Source organism: Oryctolagus cuniculus, chromosome X (assembly GCF_051225735.1).
Source record: "Oryctolagus cuniculus isolate XC-2025 breed Fujian yellow rabbit chromosome X, ASM5122573v1, whole genome shotgun sequence".
Taxonomy (NCBI): Eukaryota; Metazoa; Chordata; class Mammalia; order Lagomorpha; family Leporidae; genus Oryctolagus; species Oryctolagus cuniculus.
Window position 1 is genome coordinate 102,447,552 of NC_142888.1, and position 20,519 is coordinate 102,468,070.

Consider the following 20,519-nt stretch of genomic DNA (forward strand, 5'->3'; position numbering starts at 1 on the left):
TTCTGAGTCAAACAGGTGTTGCAAAGGTTGGGGCATCAGGATAAAGATGTCCTTGTCAGAAGTGACTTACACATACTAACCTGAAGCTACCATAAATCCAAGGTGTACCCATTACCTAAAATTAACCTGTGACTTGACTTTTAACTCATCTCCCTTCAAACCTCTACCTCCACTTTCTGGGTTCTGTGCTAATGACAGCCTTGCCATAATGGGTGTTGAGAGAATTGAAGCCAACCCTTAGTGAGTGCTGAGATGGCTCTCATAAAGACATTTTCTTGCCCATTGGACAAGAATTCCACAAAGCCAGGGAGCTATGACCACACAGAGGACATTCTTCCCCTACCCAGGTTATGGTTTGGTCCACAACTCCCTGCAAAGAGGTGTTGTTCCAAGACCCACTGGCATGAAACTGCTTGCTAGATGATGGCATAGCACACCCTTGCTTTACATTCCCAAGCCTTGAATTCGTCCCCTGTTCCACTTCACTTTATATAGCTGTAATTCCTTGCCATCAATGATTTGAGAAGTTTCAAAAAGATTGACTTCTATTCACAGTTTAAAGTCTATTGAGGCCGGTGCTGCGGTTTAATAGGCTAATCCTCCGCCTGCGGCGCTGGCACCCTGGGTTCTAGTCCCGGTCGGGGTGCCAGATTCTGTCCCGTTTGCTCCTCTTCCAGTCCGGCTCTCTGCTGTGGCCCGGGAGTGCAGTAGAGGATGGCCCAAGTGCTTGGGCCCTGCACCCGCATGGAAGACCAGGAGAAGCACCTGGCTCCTGGCTTCAGATCAGCGCAGTGCACCAGCCTCAGCGGCCACTGGGGGGGTGAACCAAAGGAAAAAGAGGACCTTTCTCTGTCTCTCACTGTCCACTCTGCCTGTCAAAAAATAAAGTCTATTGAAGTATTGCATCTATAGGGAAACTTTTCCTGGCCCCTTCCAGATGTGTCAGGTATCCATTTTTAAAGCTACTTTGGCATAGTACGACGATTTAAATTACTTACAGTATTATTCCTGGAGATTATAATTTTTCCTACTGCATTGATCTCATGAGGATCAGAAAGATAACCTCTCCCAACACACACACACACACGACACTTCATAGGTACTCAATATTCGATAAAACACTCAGGTTTCGTTTCTATGATTTCTGTAATTTTTCCCAACATTTTGACAGTTCCCTCTTCTTTGAGAATCTGATTCAGGGTTTTTCACCCTTAGCACTATTGATGCTTTAGGCTGGATAATTTTTCGTCACAAGGCGCCCTTTGTTGAGGAAGTAAGATATCTATGGTTTCCATTACCTATACGCTTATAGCACCTGTCCTCATGCCATGACAATGAAACATCTCTAGGAATACCCAAATGTCCCCTGGTGGGAGCAAATCATCCCTAGTTGAGAACTATTTTAATGCAACAAATACTTGTCCCAGCATGGTCACTTGGTGCAGTGGTTAATATACCACGTATGACACTCACATCTCAGAGTACCTGGGTTTGGGTCCCAGCACCACTCTTAAATCTAGTTTCCTGCTAATGTGCACTGGAAAAGGTTGTTCAAGTACTGAAGTCCCTGCCTACCATGTGGAAGATGCAGAGTGAATTCCTAGCTACTGGCTTCAGTTTGGCCCAATCCTGGCAGCTGCAGGCACCTGGGGAGTGAATGAGCAGGTGGGAGCTCTGTATCAAACAAAAAACACACATTTTTCCCATGTTCTTTACACATGTCACTCCTCACCTTCCTTCATCTTTCAACTTAAATTGTCACTTACTTAGGGAATCTTCCCTGCCTACCAGTCTAGGTTTAAGGCCCCCAGCTTATTTTCTCACAGTATCTGGTAGTTATCCTTTAGCATACTTATCATTGTTTTAATTTAATTTTTATTTGTTTTTAAATTCCATAAAGCCAGATATAGGATCTATTTCATTATTCTAGGCCTAGTGATTTCCATAGTAATTGACATAATAGGTACTCAAGAAATATTTCTTACACCCATGAATAATAGTTAGTTGCCCTAACCTCTCTGTTCATACTGTATTATAACATTTCCCAAATCTCTATGGTAAGTTTCTGTTTACACTATGAAACTTCTTCAGGATGGGTGAAGGAGGAAACATTTTTTCAGTTCACTCAATATTTACAGTGACTTGGCATCTGATTTCTTAATATACACACACATGCAAGTTGACCTTTGAACTAACTTCTGACTAAATTATGATTTTTTTACTTCCAGCATTAATTGAACTTAACAAGGAAGTAAAATTACTTGGTGGACATTTAGTTAGTGATAATGAGAAATGAATTCAGGGTTAATATTTAGTTAACAAAAACTGATTAAATTTTGAGTCCTGCCAAGACAAATATTCTGACTCGGGATACATATAAGTTCATATCAATAAATCACAAAATTTCTGTAGTGGGAAGTAGCAAAAGATCAGCCAGTTAAAAGTTATTGGTCTATAAATGGCCAACTAATCTGGCTGTTATTTTTCCAAATGACTATTTCAGTATTCAGTAGAGAAAGATTACGATCAGCAACCTAAAGCAGAGACTAGAGAAGAGCAAGAGAAGTATGTTGCTAACATAAGTCAGGTTGAGGCACTTTGGTTTCTTTATTAAATGCTAGCATTTGATGTCTTAAAGTGAGTTCAATTTTAGGGCTTCCATTTGACAGGGAAGATATCAGAGAAGAGAAAGGAGACATGTGGAGGAGGGGAGGGTTACATTTTTCTATACACTGTCTTTTTTGGCACGACCCTTGCAAGAGAAATAGGAAGGAAAAATGTGTGAGACAGAAGTGGCAAGTGAAATTATTGTGTTTAAGGCAAGCATAATATGCATGCCATGCTGGACAGATACAGAATGTATCACCATAAAAGCATGTTTGGTATGTTCTACAAGTGCTCCTAAGCCTCTCGGAAAATATAGTCATTTTCTTCTCCAATGTCTGTCACATGTTAAATTGCAAAATTCTTGTCTCCAAAGTGGAAAAAAAAAAACCCTCAGTCACACTTAATGTAACACATATAAGCAAATTTTATGTGAATAACTGTCATAAGCATCACCCTTGCTACCATTTACTGACTGTTCACAAAATAAACATATATAATTATAGACATAATGTATACATAAGTTATAAAGCTCAAACTTTCCAAGGTAGTTATTAGCACCTCAGTTTTCTAAAGGGAAAATGGAGACTCACAGAATTTGGGTAATTTGTGCTAGGTTTTGCACCTAGCAACTGGCCGGGCTGGGATTCAAATAGGGGTATGCTTGTTTCATTCTTTTCATAGAGGAAGAGACAGAGAAAGCCTTCAGCGACTCTTTCAGTGCCACAGAGATACTTCTTTCCCAGCACCTTTTATATTTATTGCCCTGATTATCACATGTCCCCACTGCTCTAAACTCTATCCTCATATCAGGAACTCCTCAGAAGACTGAGGCCATCCACCACACTGACTGCCATGTAGTAGACAGGCAATACATGGATTTGAATGGAGGAGTGACATTTGTCAATATAAATCCATAAAATCATTTGGAGACACTGCCAACCATATTTTATCCATTCCTTTGCAGTGATGAGCTCTGTTCCAAAAAAGAACAGACCACAGCAGAGCAGTAGGCACACCCTCCTAGATGACAAGAACTTTAGGATGCCTGAGAAAGGACTTAATTGTAGACCTGAACAATTAGGGATTTGTTTTTAGAAAACTTTTATTTATGTGATTCCTTTGACTCTTAATCCAATCTTTATAATTTATTGTAAACTGAAATTGATCGCTTTGACTATTCAGATGGCATTGGTACATACCATCTTGATGGGATTGAATTGGAATCCCCTGGCACGTTTCTAACTCTACCATTTGGGGCGAGTCAGATTGAGCATGACCCAAATTGTACATCTCCTCCCTCTTATTCCCACTCTGAATTTAACTGAAAAGTGATCCCTGTTAAATATAAAACACCTAAGAATAATTGTGTGTGAATTAAAGAGTTCAACCAATAGTATTAAGTAGAACAAACAAACAAACAAAAAACTAAAAGGGATAAAGTATTTAATTGTTCATCAACATTCAGGACAAGGGCTGATCAAGTCACTGTTTCTCATAGTGTCCATTTCACTTCAACAGGTTTCCTTCTTGGTGCTCGGTCAGTTACATGGGAAGTGGGATACACAGCAGACCCATAGAATGGCAGATGTCCTAAACAGCACTCTGACCTCAGAATAAGCCCTTAAGGCATTCGGATCTGGCTGAAGAGCCCATGAGAGTATTTTAGGCATGGAAAGCCAAGACACTCTGGAAAAAAAAAAAAAAAAAAACAAACAAACAAACAAAAAAAAACAAAAAAACAAAAAAACAAAAAAAAAACTCTGCAAATGAGATCCCAGTAGTAAGAATGGGCCAAAGAAGGAGGTACCTTTCTCTGAAGGGAGGAGAGAACTTCCATTTTGACTATGACCTTGTCTAAATAAGATTGGAGTCAGTGAACTCAAGAGGCTTCCATAGCCTTGGCAACTCATGACTAGAGCCTCTGGTGATCACTGACGCCATAAACAAGAGTGTCAGTTTAAGTCAAGAACAGGAGTCACTGTGCACTTACTCCCCATGTAGGATCTCTGTCTTTAATGTGTTGTACTATATGCATTAATGGTATAACTAGTACTCAAAAAGTACTTTACACTTTGTGTTTCTGTGTGGGTGCAAACTATTGAAATCTTTACTTAATATATACTAAATTGATCTTCTGTATATAAAGATAATTGAAAATGAATCTTGATGTGAATGGAATGGGAGATGGAGCAGGAGATGGGAAGGGTGCGGGTGTGAGGGAAGATATGTGGGGGGGAAGCCACTGTAGTCCAAAAGCTGTACTTTGGAAATTTTGGAAATTTATATTTGTTAAATAAAAGTTAAAAACTTATTTAATAAAATTAAATTTCAAAAGTACAACTTCTGGACTATAGCAGTTTTTCCTCCCATAACCATCCTCCCACCCACAAACCATCCCATCTCCTACTCCCCTCTCCTATCCCATTCTTCACTAAACTTCATTTTCAATTATCTTTATATACAGAAGATCAACTTAGTATATACTAAGATTTCATCAGATTGCACACACACAGACACACAAAATATAAATACTGTTTGAAGACTAGTTTTACCATTAATTTGCATAGTACAACACATTAAGGATCCTACATGGGGAGTAAGTGAACAGTGACTCATGTTATTGATCTAACAACAATTAGGGATTTAAAACAAAAGTTGATCAACATTGGGTTGCCTCATCATGCCTTAAATGAAAAACTATGGAAGGAAATATGTACTTATTTTAGGACACTCTTTTCTATTTTGAAAGTTAGAGTCTATTTTTGGGATTCTTAAGAGTTCAAAACACTGGCCCTCCTATCTATCCTATCGTGCTTAGAAATCAAGGTTCCTTTCTTATGAATGGCTTTCATAATGACTTCTTTTCATGACCTACACACAGTAACAAAAATCTTTATTATCACAGTCCAGCGATTTTTCTAGCTCTGTGCATCTAGCATCTGAATGTTACAGAAAGAAAAAAAAACACACAAATATTTGCTCCATGATTCTTATATAATCTAAGCAATATTAGCCACAAATTACTGTATCCTTCATTAATTTAAATTCCAAACTCCTACATTGGTCAAAGTCAATGAAAATAGATGATATCCTTAAGCAAGAAATTCTTGGAACATTAGGACACATTAATGATTTCATTAAGTGACAAATTAAAAAAAAAAAACTTTAAGCATCCCAATGTGAACGGTGAGAATGGAGGTAGAGAATGATGAAGGTGTATATCTTGCTTCTATAAAGAGATAAGAAATTAAGTTAAGCAGAAGTTAAACAGCCTATCTGCTCCAGAAACAGAACTAATCAGACAATTGTATAAAAATAGATTTTAAAAAAGAAAGAGCCATTGTACAATGGGTAATTAAAGATCTGCAGAAAAATCCAGGGGCTCTTCTTCACCTATGAGATTGTCATTACACCCCTCAGGGATACTGTCAGAAGCAAAAGTCTGTGCTGGATGCACCATACTGCTGACCTAGATGATGTGCCTTGGGCTCCTAGGGAGGGGAACTAAGGTGAGTTTTGTAACCAGAACAGCAGAATTCTGACATCCAAAAATCAGTACAGCGGGATTTATATATTCAAATGAACTTCAGTTCCTTAATTGTCACCTTGTGATGCCATAAGCATATACTATTTGAAAAATGTTGTCATTCAAAACATTTTTATAATTGATCATTTATGATTATGATTGTTACTGAACTTTAAAAAATAAGATTTACTACTGAGTGTTTCTGATAAATATATGTTGAATGTTTCTATTCAACAGATTTGACTCCAAATAGTATTTGTTTTTTTCTGAAAAATTAAATCCACCTTCAAAGAAAAAAATCCACCAGTAAACATATTTCATGATAATCTTAAGGTCTACATCAACTGCCAGAAAAACATTCCAAGAAAATTATTAGCAAAGATAACATCGGAATCAGTGTAAAGACCGAGATCATAATTCCTCAGGGAATCACACTCATTTTTATGCATATATTCTTGCAAGATAATTTATTACAGTATACACACACATTTGTATTCCCATAGAAAATTTCAAGAAATGTATGTAAAATTTGTATCTTTTGAGGCATATGAATGGAAAAATCAGGCATGGAGGTGAGTAGGAGAACCTTTAGTTTTCCTTCATATACCCTGTTTATAATGATATATCTTTATATTACACATTTTACTGTGAGCATGTGTTACTTCTATAATAACGAGGAAGGAAGGGAAGGAAGGACAGAAGTGAGGGAAAATGGGAAGGGGAAAGAGAAGGAAGGGAAGGAGGTGAATCCTTTGAAATGAGGGAGGGAAGGAAGGACAACAGAAAGAGGAAAGTAAAGTATTCCTAATGGATAATACTCTACTATTAGGTCTTTTATGTTTATAACGTTTTTTTTTTACAATAACCATTTTTCTGTGTCTTTTTGTCTCCATGTTAAAATTACATGTTGTAAAGACCCTTATGTGGTATATGAAAAAGGAGTAACAGAGTTAAATTAGCAAATAATGTAAGCATAGTGACAGCTGTTAAGCTAAGTGAGAATGCCCTGGCAAAGGAAAAAAGACCTAAAATCTGTTCAATGTTATGTTGTTATTGATCAATCTGTGACCAACTAAAAACTAAACAATGAAAACTACCCTTATCTAATGGTAAGCTTCAGGAAAAGAATCAAGTGATGTCCTTAGAAAAATCAAGGAATAGAACAGTGTTGGGAGAAAACATGAAATACTTATAGTGGTTCTTTAGGGAGTAGGATGGGGTCGAGTGAGCACAGATTGGGGTGGGTTTGAGAGGGAAATTCTCCAATATATGCTTTTCAGCACTGTTTGAAACATATATAATATATATATATATACACATTATATATGTATATATAAGTATATATGTGTATGTATATGTCTATGTGTGTATATATATGTATATATGTATATACACATATATACATTATACATATATCCTAAAATATTTAAATCTTTCATATCATACAATTCATCCATTTAAAGTATAAAATTCAATGATTTTTAGCATATTCACAGAATTGTGAAGTCACCATCACAATTACTTTTATGACATTTTTGTCACCTCAGAAAGAAGCCTATAACCATTAAAAGTCACTTCCCATTTCCTGTTCTCCCCTCAGCCCTGCACAAACACTAATCTACTTTCTACTCTCTGGATTTACTTATTATTTTAAAATTTACAGATAAAGTTACATGTATTTACCCTGCACAACATTTTGAAGTATTTACACATTGTAAAATGGACAAACCCAGCTAATTAGCAAGTACATTGTCTCACATAGTTATGTTTGAGTATTTAAACACTCAAACATTTTAAGAATATAACATATCTTTTGGAAGACCTTCAATTTTTTATTCTTTTAATTTAATAAAATGTAAATTTCCAAAGTACAACTTTTGAATTATAGTAGCTTTCCCCCCCATAACCTCCCTCCCACCTGCAGCCATCCCATCTCCCACTCCCTCTCCCATCCCACTCTTCATTAAGATTCATTTTCAATTATCTTTATATACAGATCAACTTAGTATATACTAAGCAAAGATTTCAACAGACTGCACCCACAAAGATACACAAAGTATAGAGTACTGTTCAGGTAGTAGTTTTACCATTAATTCACATAGTATAACACATTAAGGACAGAGGTCCTACATGGGGAGCAGGTGCACAGTGACCCCCATTGTTGATTTAACAATTGACACTCTTAATTATGATGTCAGTAATCACCTGAGGCTCCTGCCATGAGCTGTCAAGGCTATGGAAGCCTTCTGAGTTCACCAACTCTGATCTTGTTTAGACAAGGCCATAGTCAAAGTGGAAGTTCTCTCCTCCCTTCAGAGAAAGGTACCTCTTTCTCTGATGGCCTGTTCTTTCCGTTGGGATCTCACTCACACAGATCTTTCATTTAGGTCATTTTATTTTTGCCACAATGTCTTGGCTTTCCATGCCTGTGAAACTCATGGGCTTTTTAGCCAGGTCCGAATGCCTTAAGTAAATTGAATCTTGTGCCTGGCTTTTTTCACTTTGCATTATGTTTTCAACACACACCCATGTTGTAGCATCTATTGGAACTTCATTCCTTTTTCTGGCTGGATAAGATTTCATTCCATGAATATATCATTTTGTTTATCAGTTGATGCACATTTGGGTTGTTTCCACTTTTGAGCTATCATTAATAGTGCTGCTATGAATATCTATATGCATATACATGTATCACTTCTTAATGAAAACAAATGAAATTTCCAAAATTACTATAACCATCATAACTTAGTCGCTCAGGCAAACCTCTGTAAGATGGTGAGAAAGCATCAGCATCAGCAACACATAGAATTCAAAATTTGAGGGAGTCTTCAATAGGAAATAAACAGACACATTTTTGTTTGGTCAAAAATTATTTCTTAAGGCTAGCTTGTTATAAATAGAAGACATTTATGTTCATATCTTATACTTACAATATTAAATTATATTTACAATATTAAATTATACCAAAGTTTCAGAAATGTTTCACTTCTATAATTTCCATGCATGCCCCCTGAAAAATACAATCTACAATCTGTAGCATCAGGACCCAACTAATAATATAATTCTCTCACTGCACATACCTATGATGGTCAATTTTATGTGTAAAACTGGCTAAGCCGTGGCATTGTAGATGTTGCTGTGAAGGTAATTTTTTTTTAGGTGTGACTAACATTTAAGTCAGCCAACATTAAGTAATGTGAAGTCCTCCAAAGAAGGGATTCTGCCTCCAGAGAAATGCTGTATCATCAGTTCCTCCCTGGGTTTCCAGCCTGCTGACCTCCCCTGCAGAAGTCAGACTTGCCAGACCAACAAATGCATAAGCCAATTCCTTAGAATCCCTTCTTTCTCTCCCTCCCTCCCTTCCACCCGCCAACAAGGTCTTCAACGAGTTCATGGAAAATGAGTCTTGTGAAAAAACTATATGTGCATTTCAAAAATCAAATTACTTTCATATTTTCAACAAACTTTTTGAAATACTAGTGTGCATGTGCATGTGTGTGTGTGAGAGAGAGAGAGACAGAATATCCCTTTGCTTCTCTTTCTCTGGAAAGTCTTGACTGTTACAAGATTCAATGATTGTTACCATTAGGAAATATCTTACAGGTCATCTAGTTCAAGTCCCATCATTCTGTGTGGGAAAACTGACAAGCAAGTAATTTAAGCAATGTATATGAGTACCCAGAAAGACTTACAAAAAAAAAAAGATAGTAACTAAGGACCTCCTATGATGATAATTTTTCTTGAAAGCTTCAAAGAGTACATGGGAATAAGGTCACAAAAAAGTGTAGTCACAAAGACCTATGTGGTCAGGGAAGGTGAGAGGTAAAGTAAAATTACTAAATTATCATTTTAAGCATATACAATGTGTTAAAAACCTTCACTTTCCTAGTTTCCCCAAACTACTTTATAATATAATTATATGGTTCCTGGAGACTACTTATAATTGAATTATAGGGTGTCTTGTTCACGTTCTAGCTGGTGAAAAAAATTACTTAGCTCTGCTTTGCGGTTCTCTAAACACCAGCTAGAATACTCATGAGGCAGCTTATAATTCAATTATAACTCCCCTCTGGGAACCATATAATTATATATGAAAGACCTAACCCATCGTATGTTCTCCATTTATTTTTGTTATGAAAGGATTCGTCTAAAGTCTGATATTAAATTTGAATAGGTCTGAGTCAATTGGCACACCTCAAGATTTACCCAGATACAAAGATAATAAACCATCTTCAACTAGCTGAACATACTAGGAGTTGATCTGTTTACCACCCTCCCCTCCCCCCCCAAAAAAAACCAAAACGTGTATATCTTTCTTTAGAGATTATTCAAGACTTTAAAAGGTTTGTGGAAATGGAAGTAGAAGAATTTATTTTGACGTAAAATAATTTTAAAGCCATGCAAAATTGTGTATATAGTAAAATAAGCCCTTCACATATGAAGATACTATCAATTTCAGATTGAAAATATTTGGTAAAAAAATTTTTGTCTACACTGAATATGTTATACACTATTTCTTGCCCTTATTCAATAAACAATACAGTATAAATTATTTATAAGTTATTTAGATTGTATTAGTGATTATAAGTAACCTAGAGCTGATTCAAACTCTAGGGAGTAGTATGTGTATAGGTTATATGCAAATATCACTCCATTTTATAAAAAGGACTTGAGTAACTGAGGATTTTGGTTTCCAAAGAAGTTTTGGAACAAATCCTCTGAAGATACAATGGGATCACTAATTATATATATATATATATATGTTATATATATGAAATGTATATATACACGCATATATATCCACATGCATGTATTTACTTGAACTTTTAATGAAGTAGTATACAAAAATACTGGCATGACGACTCAAAAAAATAAGAAGTTAGTGCATTGAATTAGTTAATGGCCCAAAGAGTATGTATTTTGCAGAAATAAGGCATGGGGACAATTGATACTCTTCTTATTCCAGGGACACTCTTTCTCCCTCTATACCTCATTCATAAATTCACTACTCAGTAGTTACTGCATACTTATTTGTGCCAGGAATTATGTTTTCCCACTCTTCCCAGTATATTTGAGAATGCATTTGAGCTCATGAATGTGCATGCACAAACACCACCTCTTGGAGTACGCGACTCATTATCCTTTTTATAAGGCGATGAATTCTAAAAGTTGTCTCTTATTTAACTCCACAAGGATATCACATATGACCCACGTTTAAATGTGTTGATCTTGGTTGTAGTATGTGGGAAACAAAGGCATATCCCTAAAATACAGCACACTCTCTAGAACTTTAAAGTTTAGCTCAAGAACAAAGGACACCATCTAAGTAGAGGAAACTGAGAAATTGTCTACAAGAAGCAATGAGGGTAGCTAAATGTGCAGAACGGGAAGTCAAGTATGTCAAACACATTCTATATACCCCACAAATTTCCTATGAGATATTCCGAAATTGTATCATGATTGCCTTAGCAATTCAATGTTTCAGTGCCTAACTTGCAACAGAATTATGACTTTATCCCAGGGTATAGAATGAGGATGCAAGGTTTCCAGCTCTGACTCTTACCAGAGATTTTGGAAAAATTATTTAACCTTCTATGTGACTATGCTTTTCCATGCTCATATGTAAAATGGAGATAATAAAAGTTATTTCAAAGGGTTGTTGTAAAAAGTAAGAGTAAATATGGTATAAGCACTATCAATAGTTCCTGTCAACAGCAAAAGCTTAATAGGTGTTAACTACTGCAATATTTTTTTGTTGTTATTGACGTCTCCGTACTCATCATCGTCATTATCCTAGTAATGTAGATATAAAGGGGAAATTTTGTTAAGACTAAGATAGCTGCAACTGGGAACTTTTTGAAAAAGATGTATAATTTTAAAAGGTGATTCTAAAAGATAAAAATAATTGCATGAAACAAAGATAGCATCTGGCTAGCTAAACCCAATACAACTTATGGAAAATGTACAGGTCACAGCAAAGGAAGAGTTTTGTTTAGGTATCTTTCAGGGAAGTTACAAATTGAGTGAATAACAACACTGCTAGAGTCAGGGGGTATAATGATATAATTTTCCTGGACCTTTGTGAAAGATTTCCAAGAATATTGATCTGGCTCTGAGGCTAGCAAGCAACCAGTACCAGAGGCTAACACAGGCATAGTCTGAATATGTCTTAACAGACTAACCACTTCCTTTATGAGCAGGTTGACTAAATTGACAGAGCAGGGAAATGGATAGATATGTTCACAACAAAATTCAGGCATTTTGCAACGACCTTCATGATATGAAGGCATGTCAAAAAGTTCATGGAAAATGACATTAAAAGATAACCTTATTTTGGTATAAAACAATTTTGAAATCCATGCATTTTTTAACATTCATTTTCCATTAACTTTTGAAGACCCACTTGCATACTACTGGAAAGGATTTTAAAACTATATAAATGATAGCAAAATTGATACATAAATGAACGAACTATACCAAGGTAGGTGATTAATTTGTCTCTAGGAATCTCCTTTCCTTTGTCCTATTTGACATTTTAATCCATGCCATGCATGAGGAAATCAAGTTTTAAGATAGCATTTACTTGAAATGGGGGGGGGGGCAGAGAGAGAAGCGACAGATAAACATCTGCTGGTTCAAACCCCAAATGCCTGCAATAGCTGGAGCTGGGCCAAGCTGAAGCCAGGAGCCCAGAACTCAGCTTGGATCTTCCATGTGGGTAGCAGGGACCCAAGTACTCAAGCTATCACCACTGCCACCCAAGCTACAAATTAAAATGAATCTCAAATCAGCAGACATGGGTCTTAAACCCAGACATTCTGATACAGGATACAGGTATTTCAAGGGGTGTCTTAACTGATGTTCCAAATGTTGCCACTGGAAATAAAGTTGTTAGATAATGTAAAAGTAGTAGAAATAGCTAACCTGCTGAAAGACATATCATGCCACCCCAAATTCATGCCAAGATAGAACTGTGAGTCAAATATAATGTGCTATATTTTTAGAGGTAGATATGTAAAGTCTTGAATTAAAAAAAATTTCTACTATATAAGTACATGGTTGGAGAAAGTGGCTTAAAATAGCCATGTATAGAGAATAAGAGATTTTAGTTAACCCTAAGTACAATGAGTTGGCAGGATGAGGCGGCTGATGCGAGTAAGACTGCATGAATGGAGATGATATTCTTGATCTAATTTCAGCTGCCCAAACCATAGCTGGAGTCTTGTGTTCAATTGCAGGCTCCTCATCTTAAAAAGGCCACTGATCAAATAAAATGTATCCAGGAGACAGTTACTCAAATAATTGAATCTCACAAAGCTATATTATCCCTGCATGTGTCTAATGACCACATGTCAAGAAACTTACGGAAAAGATTGAAGCAACAGGAATACATGACTTTGAAGAATTTTCCTGAGCCTATCTATGCCTTAAAAGGACAAACCGGTAGGAAGCAGGGACCTAAAAGTGACAGCTGGTGGGAAGCTAGGAACCAAGGAACACAGGAATGTGGAATAAGGGTATTCCACAGATAATTTCTTTCTGGATCAGCTTTTCTGAAACTCAGATAATTTGGAATTGCTTTTCCAGGTCTATATACTACTAATGTCTAGTCCAAAGATCTTTCCCCCAATAAGCATAATTTTGAGTCTAGATACTTACATAAATGAAGGAAAGCAGAAAATCAGAAGTAATTTTAAACTTCCTTTTATTATTATTCCCTTCAAGGTACAGTCCCCCAAAGAACAGATTACATGGGGGACATCTTGCACTATTGGACAGCTCACTAAATTGAGAGAATGCCAACGGTTATTTAAGACCTGTATTAGCCTATTTTCTCTGTCTCAATTTTGTCATCCGAAAATGGAGGCAATCAGATTAAAATGGTCTCTAAGGTAACTTCCACTTTGAAAATATAGTTCTCATGATATTGCATTAATTTTAAAGAATATGATTTTTTTAAAGTCAAAAAAGCATGAAAATAACCTATTTCACTTAGTGAATTAGGCTCAATGAAATAGTGTTATACTACATATTCAATTTAGGGAATACTGAGAACTATGTTTTAGGCAAACAATTTTATTTATAGTTCTAATTGCTTCACAAGTATTCTCGTTTATTCTTTGGCTGGTTTGTTTAAACTTGGGTCGGTTTTTAAAAATATTAGCTCAATTCGGTGAAATCTCACACAATCATTCTTTAACAAGCTAGCTTCTCACATAGTAAGGGCCAGATCAAGTAAAAAAGGAATATATGGCCCAAATTTAATTCTTGAGAGAGAATGTCAGAAGTTCTATGAGACCATGAAAGAGGAGTAAGCCCGAGATCCCCTGCTATGAACTCTTCCAAGCAGGGTTTCTTCAAATTACAAAGAATCCTTTCAGTTTTTTATTCAACTGACATATTTGAGTTAAAATGTATCATTTAAAGGTAGAAATACTTGGCATAAAGAAAAAGGAAAAGGCCCAAAATATATTATTTAAACATGTTGGATTTAAAGCGTAAATGCTTCATTTTCAGTAATTTTCAAGTGTAGTTTTTCTCAGAAACAGAAATTGCAGCTTAGAGAATCAATTTTCACTTTTTACCATGAGAGAACATTCATTTTCAGAGATATACAGCAAATTTTAAAAGGTTCTTCTTATCTCAACAACCAAGGAAAGGGTTAATTTACCTTAGAATCTAAATCAAGGCTTATTTGGGAAAAATCTAAGCTGATAAGAAGTCCAAGGACATGAGTCACTTCACAAGAATTTTAGACCATTTATTCCTAAAATAACATTGGTGTTCAAATAGATTTTACTTCATTATATTGGAGCCTTCTGGGTAAGAAATTTTGGCAAAAACCCTAGAGGAAAGAATATGCTACTTGCTGATAGGGAGGGGTACATATAGTTTTTCAATGGCAGACTCCTTTTTTTTTTTTTTTAGACAGGCAGAGTTAGTGAGAGAGAAAGACAGAGAAAGGTCTTCCTTTTCCGTTGGTTCACCCTCCAAATGGCCGCTATGGCCGGCGCACTGTGCTGATCCAAAGCCAAGAGCCAGGTGCTTCCTCCTGGTCTACCATGCAGGTGCAGGGACCAAGGACTTGGGCCATCCTCCACTGCCCTCCTGGGCCACAGCAGAGAGCTGGACTGGAAGAGGAGCAACCGGGACAGAATCCGGCACCCTAACCGGGACTAGAACCCAGGGTGCTGCCGCCACAGGCGGAGGATTAGCCCAGTGAGCAATGGCGCTGGCTCCTTTTTTTTTTTTTTTTTTTTTTTTTTTTTTTTTTTTTAAGCATTCATCTCTGCTCATTACTTCTTGGGTTCCAATTGATCAGTCATCTCACTTATCTGGGCTTTCAGTAACTATGACCAGTCTTTGAAAGGAATGTTCATCCAAAGCAAATTGGAGAGGCAGGCAAACTTCTATTATCTGAACTAGGTAGCAGGTCATGGCCTTCTTAATATTGGAAGTGTGAAGTGGCTTTTCCAGGTGCTGGTCTTTGTTTTTTGGTGTGTGTGTTTCAGAATTTGATCATTTATGTTTTTAGACTTTTAGCTAAAGAAACTGACTTTAGGCTTCCATTCAACCCTTTATACTTTTACTTCTCATACCTTCTATCACTTTTTTTGAGAAAATAAAAGTTGGTCTTGAAATATCTTCTAATTTTCAATGAATTCCAGTGAAAAGTTGATTGAGGATTGACCTGCAATGTTTGGAAAAGACACACTAGTTCAAAGGAAGAGTAACAAGATTCTAGTGTTCGGGACATGCTCAAGCTGACTTACCTCAAACGGTAGAGTTAGAAACATACCAGGGGATTCCAATTCAGTCCCATCAAGGTGGCATGTACCAATGTCATCTCACTAGTCCCAGTGATCAATTTCTGTTCACAATTGATCATAAGGATAGGACTAAGAACCAAAGGGATCACATAAACAAGAATAGTGTCTGCAAATACTAGCTGATAGAATAAAAAAGGGAGAGAACGATCCAACATGGGAAGTGAGATACACAGCAGACCCATAGAATGGCAGATGTCATAACATTTCAGAGAAGCAAAATTAGGTCTGCTTTTATAAAATGGGTGAATAAGGCTTATGACCAATAAATAATGTTATAAATATCATTAATGCATTAATTTTTTTCAAACATGTTAAATCGAGGGAAAAGAAATATGAATCAGGCCGGCGCCGCGGCTCACTAAGCTAATCCTCCGCCTTGCGGCACCGGCACACCGGGTTCTAGTCCCGGTCGGGGCGCCGGATTCTGTCCCGGTTGCCCCTCTTCCAGGCCAGCTCTCTGCTGTGGCCAGGGAGTGCAGTGGAGGATGGCCCAAGTGCTTGGGCCCTGCACCCCATGGGAGACCAGGAGAAGCACCTGGCTCCTGGCTCCTGCCATCGGATCAGCGCGGTGCGCCGGCCGCAGTGCGCCGGCCGCGGCGGCCATTGGAGGGTGAACCAACGGCAAAAGGAAGACCTTTCTCTCTGTCTCTCTCTCTCACTGTCCACTCCGCCTGTCAAAAAAAAAAAAAAAAAAAAAAAAAAGAAATATGAATCAGGCCTAATAATTAACCTCAAGAGTTCACATTCTACCTGGGAAAATACATGAAACTAAATATGCTAAAACATTATAAATGATATAGAGCATTTCACTATAATAAAGACTATAAGAATCTATTCGTGATTCATTTTCTCAGAAGAAAGGAGGTGGGTATGTTGAGAAGTTTAGGGAGATTTGACAAAAGCAAGAACATCTGATCAGAGTGATATCGGAGATGACCCCCTAAAATCTATACGAAAATGTGGCCCCTTAGAGTTCCCCAGAAGTGCCATCTGGGATGCCACATATACTACCGGAATTTGGGGTGCCATACGATATCACCATATGCTTATTAATAAATCCCCAATATTAATAAGGCCGAGATGGTTCTTGCCTAATATTTAGAGAAGAATTCTAAATACTGGCATAAATAAACGAGGCAGCATGGTACATTTTAAGCCTTTATTTAGTGAGAAAGATACATAGAAGAGCGAAAGCTTTATCTGAGAGAGGGGTAAAACTGGGTTCATACCAAGCACCAGGAACCAGCCACGTGGAGAAGCATCTAGGCCAGGAAGCCTAGAGCAGGTGGCCCAAAGGCCATTTATCCTGGGGGCACAGGGCTACAGCCAGCCCCCTCTGGCAAGAGGCCAGGAAACAGAAGAGAGGGGCGGAACACACCATGTCCCAGGCTTTTAACCCACTTACAAAGGGGAATGGTTAATTAACCTGATTGGCCAGTGGGCACTCAGGTATGGCCAGGTAGGGGCATGAGGTCACACAAGGGCATGGCGAAGGGGTGGTCTTCCAGCTCACAAACCTAATCAATTTTAACCTATATGCCTGCCTACTTCAAGAGCCTGACAATTAGTTACTTGAAAGTTCACTGGTGTCAGAAGCAAAAGCAGAGTAACCCAGAAAGGGGCAAGTATCAGCGAAGGCATTGATGAAGACAAAGATAAATGATTTATTAATGAAACAAAAAGGTCCAGAATAATTCACTGTAGCCTCCATGGGAGAAATAATGAGAATCAAGGCTAAAGGAAGCAGAACCTTAAAATGGCATAAGGAACTTATACATTATCTTGGGATCAATATAATGTAGCTTTTAAGTAAAGGAGTGATACTGATCCCAGCACTACTTTCTGGAGAAAAAGTTTATAAGATTCAGAAGAGTAAAACTTAGATCCAAGGAGGACATTACTAGTTGTTTTCAAATATCTAAAGGTTTGTGGAGTGGAAGGGAATAAGAAATACGTTGTATGGCTCAAACAAGTGACTAGACACATTCAAGCTCAGTATGAAGTGTGAACAGGAGCAGTCATGGGTGGAATAGCTGCTTCAGATCTCTGGATGTTCCCAGACATCTAATAAAGTACTGGAGAAGGGATTCAAATACTATATAGTGGCACATAAAAGAGGAGGGAGAGGACCAGAGAATTTTTCGGGTTCCTTTTAAATTAGGCATTCTAATTGCTTTTCCACAAAAGACCTCAGCAAATAGATGGAACATGATATATCTCATGTTCATCAATTTTCTTCAATCCAACTTACTTTCACCTTTTTGAATATTACATATTTTACTTCCACCTTTTTGGTTGATGTCTTTTAGCTATCATCATATAGGAAGTCCATGTTTCTAACTGGACATATTTCTCAAAAAGACAACCAGACTTCTTGTGTTACTATCTGGGATTTTATGTAAAGTAAAACTTAAATTAACTGAAGCTCAACTAATGAAGCATTTTATTTCATGTTCTATACTCAATTTTATGGGAAAAAAAGAAACACAGTGACTAAGCAAGCAGATATCTTGAATTCACTGAAAGAAAAACAAATTCATCACCCAAGAAGTGATTTAATGCCAGTATTCATCCCAACCTCCTACTTCCATGTACAATAAAACTGATTTCAGAATGATGAACTGGAGTGTCTGATAAAATATTCCAAATACTGTATGTTCATTAAACTCTACTTATTAAGATAGTAAAATTGACTACAATTTTTATAAATTGTTTCAATCACATAGACTGTAGATAAGGGAATATTTCATTTTTACCTAACTACTACTCTAATGGCATTTAGGTGTTCATGAATACTTGCTGAGTGAATGATATATACATACTAGTTATTATCATTAGCCTATTTCTATAGTCATATTCTTTCTTTGCATCTTCAAAAGTTGATTCTTGCTAAAAGTTGAGCCTGAGACCACGTCTGATTTCTTCCATTATTATGCTGTGTGACATTGAGCAAAATCATCTTTACATCTAAGCTTACGCATGTGTAAAATCTAACTACACTACTTGTCACAAAGACTTTCAATGATAATTGAATTCTAAGCTCCTGGCTTTGGCCTGGCACAGTCCTGACTGTGGTAGGCATTTGGAAAGTAAACCAGTAGATGGAAAACCTGTCTTTGTCTTTCTACCTTTAAAATATCTTTTCTAAAAAAACACCTAAAATACAGTTGCTTTATATTAATATATTGCTGTCAGGCCATAGATATAAGATATATAATTAAAAATATATTGGGTATTATGTGCATTCATCTTTTAAAACTATAGAATATCAAAACTAAGTGACTTGGAAACTCACTGGATTCAACCATCCAATTTTACAGAACTGGAAACTAAGACACATGGAACTTAAGTGATTTAAGGTCATATAGCTTGTTATTGACAGAGGCAGGACAAACATGTTGGGTTTTTTTTTTCCTCTCAATTTTGTGATTTTTCTTCTATAACAAATGAGCTCTGTATTCCTTAAAGTCAAGTAGGAAACAGATTTGTGCTGAAAGAAGAAAGTACTCAAAAATGTTTTTCCCTTTTGACACTAGAAATCTCAGGGACAAAGACGACCGATTTTCCTCTCCTTCATTGCAAAGTATTTTGTATATTTATTTTGTGTTCTTGCTACTCTAAAAATCAATCTGATGATGTTTTAAGAGACAATAAAAGTCAGAATAGTATAGCATTGATTTATCTATCAGTGGCAGCAGTGCAGGGGTTGCCATCTACTGTCATTTGTCAGTAATTTAGGAGCAGCTATTAGGCACCAAGATATGAAGACTTATTTGTGTTACCAAACCAATAACTTATTACTCATTTTTAAGCAATTATAATTCTTGACTAATGAATTGCTCACACAGGGACTACCATGAGGCAAAGTTTGGAACTGTAGCATTCAAAATTTTGAGGGGAAACCTTTAGAAATTTGGGGAAGAAATTCAAGGACACACAGCTCTAATGGAATCTGTCATGTCCCCTTACAGCTTTTGTACCTCACTTGGTTTTGAACACCAAATATTTTATTGTGTTGTATTGTTTTTACATTAAAGTAGAAGGTTTTAGTTATTTGCCTTATGATTCTATTAAGAGGTTAACAAGAGGTTTCTCAAACTGTAGTCTAGAATGAAGAGCTAAAATGTAACCTGGATGATGATAATGACAACAACAACAACGAAAAAATACTTATGGCAAACAACTTTAAACAAAAATTCATGACATGCTAGTCTGTAAAAGCAACAAATACTTCAGATCAAACCTTGTGCATTACATTGAGGCAAAAGCTGAGGAAAAGCAGTATTCCCTGTTCTGTCAATCCTCTAAGTAGTGTCTGCACACTGAAGTAAATATTAGCAGAAAGAAAACTGATATTACAGAAGTATTAGGAAAAAAGACAAAAATAATCCTGTTTCTTCAGTTTGCGAACTATAATGTTTATAGTCATTTTTGGAAATTGGACACATTGATGAAGAAGAGATTAAAAGCATCCTAAAACTTAACGGATGATCAACTCAAAAATATCACATACTTACTTTGCTGTTATGGCCAATCATAAAGTGTACCTGAAAAAA

The 20,519-nt window shown here is 36.7% G+C and overlaps 1 protein-coding gene across 6 annotated transcripts in view; it reads right to left on the reverse strand.

Moving 5' to 3' along the window:
• TENM1 (teneurin transmembrane protein 1) overlaps window positions 1-20,519 on the reverse strand; it is an 870,866-nt gene that overhangs the window by 699,589 nt on the left and 150,758 nt on the right. For 3 of the 6 annotated variants that reach the window (XM_051827788.3, XM_051827784.3, XM_051827785.3), the window contains one exon: window positions 20,481-20,510. The exons of the other annotated variants lie outside the window; for them this stretch is intronic. The gene's annotated coding sequence lies outside the window, so the exon portion shown is untranslated. The remainder of the gene's footprint in view (window positions 1-20,480; window positions 20,511-20,519) is intronic. 6 annotated transcript variants of the gene reach the window in all.